Source organism: Lagopus leucura, unplaced genomic scaffold (genome assembly GCF_019238085.1).
Source record: "Lagopus leucura isolate 7727_CA_CO unplaced genomic scaffold, USGS_WTPT01 Super-Scaffold_100039, whole genome shotgun sequence".
NCBI classification, from domain to species: domain Eukaryota; kingdom Metazoa; phylum Chordata; class Aves; order Galliformes; family Phasianidae; genus Lagopus; species Lagopus leucura.
Window position 1 is genome coordinate 3,649,883 of NW_024962288.1, and position 5,893 is coordinate 3,655,775.

The 5,893-nt window shown below is 58.2% G+C and overlaps 1 long non-coding RNA gene across 1 annotated transcript in view; it reads right to left on the reverse strand.

Moving 5' to 3' along the window:
• Positions 1 to 1,092, reverse strand: part of LOC122186783 — a 24,516-nt gene extending 23,424 nt beyond the window's left edge. The window contains exon 1 of the long non-coding RNA XR_006181185.1: positions 1,033 to 1,092. This is a non-coding gene — a long non-coding RNA (uncharacterized LOC122186783). The remainder of the gene's footprint in view (positions 1 to 1,032) is intronic.
• Between the last annotated feature and the right edge of the window lie 4,801 nt (positions 1,093 to 5,893).

Consider the following 5,893-nt stretch of genomic DNA (forward strand, 5'->3'; position numbering starts at 1 on the left):
ACGGGGGGCAGCAGCACGGGGGGCAGCAGCACGGGGGGCAGCAGCACCCAGCCCATGCTGACTGCAGAGCAGAGGGAGAAAGTGCAGAATCAAGAGGCCCAGCTCAAAATGCAGAAGATGGGGCCTTCACCACACCTTGAAGGGGAGTGCTTTTGGGTAGGAAAGCAGTTCATAATGAATTCACAGGTAAGTGGGCCATTCTTTTTGGCTGAATTAAATCCCCTTGAGCATAGAGGCCTTGGCCTCTGCACTGCCTCACGCCTGGATTTTGCAGCCCGAGTCTCACTTTGCTAATGAGAAAAAGCCTTCAGACAGCACATGAAACAGATATGAAAGGAAGGAGGGAGTGGTAGATGTTAGGCACAGGGGAGGCAGCGGTGAAAGGCTCTACTCTTGATCAAAGAGGCCTCCTCTCTGTATTTAAAGTTTAAAATATTTGAAAGCATTGGATTGCTTCTCATATACAGCCAGCCCTCCTCATCCTCATCATACAAAGCCCTTGCAGGGAGCTGCTGCCAGCCTCCACGTGCAATTTGTCCCATTCCATGTGGGTACAGAGAGATTCTCCATGGGTCTGGTCAGCAGGAACAGCTGCATTGATGCAGGCCCTACACACACAGATACAGGAATATTTGACTTCCCTTCCAAACCCCATTTCCATTCAGGTTTCCCCTGAAAGATACTCATTTCAAAGCAGACTTCTCATCAGCCAACCTACAGCCATACAAAAGCAGCCAGGATGAGCTGCCATTATGCACATTAAGGCCACAGACCACAGCAACCCATGGGGCACAGTGAGGGGAGCAGCACTCTCCCCAGGGTTTCCTATGAAGAGCCCACACGTTGGGCAGCCAGCTACTAGAGGACATGCTCCTTCTAACACAGCCTTCCCTCAGTGCTTCCTTCTCCCACCTACAGCAGCACGCATCCATGCACCAAGCTCCCACTCCTCTAACATGACAGGGGTCAGCCTCTCTCTCACACACAACAGCTACTCAACTTTAAGGCTGTTAAAGCAGAGCCTATGCTTACCAACTTCAGAAGGACAGCAATAGTGGTTGAGAACTGGAACAAGGTCCCAACAGCAGAAACTACTCCAGAGAAACACTCCCAGGAAGGGCCTGGGCTTAAATGGAGCACCTGTGCTGCAGGTGGGTGGGATGAGCAGCATCCCAGATGGGGCTCATCAGGGTATTGAAGCTAATTGGTGCCCGGACCCAGGGCTGCCTCGTGGTGATTCGCTAAGAACAAGGGCTGCTTGGGTGAGCACGGCTTACGTGGTGAGCTTTTTTCCACCCAGCAGATGGAGCTAACGTGGCCAGAGAAACCCAAAGGGAGAGCTGAGTGTTTTCTCTCCTTTATGCTTAATCATCTGTAGGGGTTAAGTTTTTGTGGTCTGTTCATAGAGCTGCCTAACGCAGCTGCTGTCGCTCTTTAGACCTCCCTCAGCCTGGCGTTGGGGCTGTGGCAGCCCTTTCCCCTTGCTGTACGAGGGCTGTGCTGTGCTACAGGCTACAAAGCTTCCTCTGAAAGGTGGTAACAGAATCACCAGGCTGGCCGTGGGTCCCACCTGAAAGCTCTGGGCACTGGTGTGGTTCCTCAACTGCCAAGCCAGAGAAGGAGAACAATCTATGTTGATTTTCTTTCCTTGTCTGTTTTGGATGCTGTGGTTGAGCTGTTGCCCACCATCGCTGGCTGGGAATAGGGGCTAGCACTCACCCTGCAACCCAGCTTGGGCTGCCCTTGCTGCATTTCATGCTCCCAGTACTGCTGAGATGCTCCACTGGTCATCCAGAAAAAGAAGTGAATGAGCAATTTTTGTCCTTCTAATACCAACCTGGTATTATCAGCAGAAACACGAGCACAACAACATCCATGCATGTAAATCCTCTTGACTCGTCTCCTGTTGCTAAAAGGTTTCAGTACCCTGTTTTTAAGAAACTCCTTCAGCCGGGTGTTCTTCAAGCACGTCTAAAAGGAACTGCAAGGCTCTGCTTGCCGTGGTCACCAGGTGGCAATGCAGGGCGAGAAATGGGGCAGGAAGTGCAGATTTGGACGGTTACCGCAGGGCTGTGTCTGTCTGGGTTTGTTGTGGGCTTTGGGGTCGGGAAGAGAAGTGCGGTGTGGGTGAGAGGACATCCCTGGCTCCTATGATGTCCTTGTCCCCCCTCCAGCATAGCAGCTCTCCTGGGGAGCCTCCTGCTGCACAGCAGAGCCACCTGGATTGTGTGTTAAGGGGAGGCCGGGGTGGGTCTTGTCTTTTATCCATTCTTGCATGTTTTTATGCCTGTTTGCAGGTTGGGAAGATGCTTGTGTTGTACCTTGTAAACCAGATGCTGCCCTGATCCCATAGTGCTGTCATCTTTAGGGCTGCTCCTGTCCCTTAAGTCCCCATGACCACTTCCAGACCCAGGGCCCCATCTCCAAACCCCAGCAAAGAAACCCTGATGTGCTGTGCTGGTGCTGCATGCTGACAGATTGCTGCTGAGCCTAGTAGTGCTAGCTGCTTTGCTTTTCCTCCCTTCTCTTGCAGGCAGGCAGTGCTTCCCACCCTGCTGATGATGGATGGAGGGAGCTAGGGTTTGTGATGCACATGGAGGCTTGGCAGAGGCAGGACTGCACCTTTCTGGGGGCACATCAGCCCCTGGGCAGAGGTTTTTGCTGGCATTGCTCAAGCAGTGGCAAATTTGAGAGAAATCAGTGTTATTTGTACTAGCTGGGAAAGGTGCAGAATGAAGGCAGCCCCGTTGCTATGGCTGCCGCAGAGCTGGCCCCAGCGCAACGCTGCATGAAGCAGCAAAATGATGTGCACAGCTGGAAAGCAAGTGCTTCCCCAGGTGTGAGCATGGCACCAAGGCATGGTTTTCACAACCCTGTCCCCTCCATTCCCATGGCCTTGGACTCCCTGTGCACTGCCTGCTCCTTTGGCTGCATGTCCCCATTGGTGTCCCCTATTTATGTCCCTCCTAACAGTAAAACCCTTCTGTGAGTGCAGCGCTGGGGAGAGGGAAGCTCAGCACTTGTGTATGTATCTGTCATATATAAATGTAGGTGTTCAATATCGCTGTCAAATTCTGTTTGCGTAAAAGAAATGCTGAATGTTGGCTAAGCACTTATAAGTATTCCTCTGCCAAGAAATTAGGGGATCATTGATTTATGGGGTTTTCTCAGCTTTGGGTCAATCTGGTAGGAACTGGGCCAGCACCTGAGGACCTGCTACAGTCTCAGAGGCTGCATCCTCTGCTTGCTGTTGCCCCAGTGCTCTTTGCTCTCAGCTTTTCAGCATCTTAGCCCCAAACACAGCTGACAGCAGCCTCAGAGGTCTGGAGCAGAGCCAGCAGAGAGGAGCTGCCATGGGCTGGGAGCAGTGGGGCCTGATCCAGGAAGGGGTGCTCAGGTGAGTGCGGGTGGATGAGAGAAGCTTCCCTTTCCTGCTCGAGGCTGTGCCGCATCCTGGCATTGCTGGCTGCCCGCCAGCCCTCCAGGGCCCAGGGGGCTGGTTAAGCTCATTGGTTTTCTTCCTGAGGCTTCAGAAAGCCGCCCGCCTGCATTTAATGCAAATTTATTGAATAATTCTCCTGGGAGCAGTGTATTGAAGGCTGGCCACTAAACCAGACCCACAATGAGATGGGTTCGGCGTCCCTTGCCAAACTCTCTAATCCTGGCTGCCTACATTGCCTCCAGCCCCAGGGCATGTTTTGAGGGCTGTTAATGTTCTTCCCTCCTCCTCCCCAAATCTGGCCCTGCCCTTGAGCAGATTTCCCTCAGGGACTGGTCCTGGTTTGGCTGGTTCCAGAGGTGGGGAGGTGGAGGGAGATGCGCAGCCTGCGGCCATATGGATGGGAGCAGGATGGCTGTGTGCCACTGCACACTGGAGCCATGCATGCACTGTCCTACGGTCAAGTAACCCTGAGGAGCACGTAGCATTGCTGGAAACACATGCAAGCCTGCCTGCATGGATGGGGTGTGCACTGTACTCCTAAAAGTATCACTGAACAAGGGTGAGAGCCCAGTGCTGGGGTTTTCTGGTTTCCCACCTTTCCAGCATGCTGGGGCTGTCTCCAAGGACAAGGCTGGAGCCATACTGCTGTTGTGTCTGCACCCCTGTTGCTCTGCAGCTTGGTGAGGGCAGCACATGATATGTCTCGCATTACGCAATTAACTGCTGCTCCATGGAAAAATAACGATCCTCACTAATGAGCGTGGCACCAGTTGGTCATGGCAGAGCATCCCGCGCAGGGGTATGGGCAGCATGCAGCAGGACTGGATCGCAGCTCCCTTAATGACACTGGAAACCACTGAGCTGGAGACACAGCCCTTTGCTCACTGTTTTTGCACCAAGGTGCTGGGGGTCCTGCAGCAAGTCACCAGTATGGGGAAAGAAGGGACCACACTGCTTCACGGGGCACAGTGCTGGGGCATTTGTGTGTTCCCCGGGGGGGCTGCTGGGAGAGCTGGTCCCTCAAACGTGAAGGCAGGCTGTAGCACGGTGACAGAGCCATTTCCCCAGCATCTGCATTGGGGTCACGCTGCCCGCTGTGAAGAGTTTGAATCTGAGCAGCGCTGAGGAACAGGGCTCTGCTTCCTGCTGCAGGGCTGCATCCAGCCGCCGCGCTCCCGCTGCGCTGCAGCCAGAGCATTTTTCAAACCCAGCTTTTGGCCGCTCGCAGCGGGTTTGGGGCCGGGTTGTTAACGTACGAGAGACGCGTGCTGGTGGGTGGGAGCACTTGCTGCTGAAGGCTTTCCCCCCACCCCCCCACCCCGAGAGGCACCGAGCAGCACACCGCGGGGCTGTGTGCGCCCCAATGGCTTGGGAGGCGGCCCTGGGACACGAAGGGGGTATCGAGGGAGCTCTGTCCCTGAGGATGCCCTGGGCTGGCAGCAGTGCCCTGGTAGCCCCCCGTTCCAGGCGGATCCCTCTCATCCACGGGGACTTTAAGTGAGCCCTGGAGACCCTGATACCCTGCTGGGACCCCTGAGACCAGTACTACTGAGGCTGCCCCGGGGGACTCGCACTTAGAGGGGCTCCCAGGGGACCTGCGCTCCCGAGGATGCCTTGGGGGGGGACTCTTATGGGCCTTTTAGCCTGCTCCCCACCCCCAGCGATGCCCCGGGGGGGGCTCTCACCCAGGGGAGATCCACATCCTTACGGGGATAACTGTTGGGACCTCGCTCACAGAGATGCAGGGGAGGTGGGGACCTTATGGGGACGCCTCGAGGATGCGTGCAGCTGAAGATGCCCCGGGAGGGACCGCTCGCATCGAGGGGGACCTTCCCCAGGGCTCCCGCACGTTCACCCGCGGCGATGCCGAGGCCGCCCGGCCGCTCGGAGGGGTCGCTGTTGCCGCCAGCATCGGCCGAGCCCCCCCCCGCTCCCCCCTCCGCCGCCTTTTGTTCGCCGCCCGCGCGCGTCCCCGCCCGGCAGTGCGGGGCGGGCGGAGCCGGGCGGCAGCCGCAGCCGCAGCCGGGGCCGAGCGCAGCGCAGCGCAGCGGGGACATGGAGGCCGCTTCGGCGGAGCCGTGCTCGCCCGGGCCGCCGCCGCCTCCGCTCCCGGAGAAGAAGAAGCTGCAGCGGGCGCCGTCACCGGCGCGGCCCAAGGAGGTGCCGGGCTGGTCGCTGGCCAGGAGCCGGCGCGGCGGCTCCGCGCACTCGGCGGCAGCCTCGAGGCTGTCGGCGGGCGGCGGCTCCGGGCACCCGCGGCGGGCGGGAGGCGGCAAGGAACCGCGCCCCGAGAAGCGGCAGCGGGCGGCGGCGGCGGCGGCCGGGTGCGGTGGGCTCGGCCCCGGCTGGGGCTGCGGCTGCCGCCCGGCTCCCCCCGCCCCGCACTGCGGGGCGGGGACGCGCGCGGGCGGCGAACAAAGGGCGGGGGGGGGGGGGGGGGGGGGGGGCTCG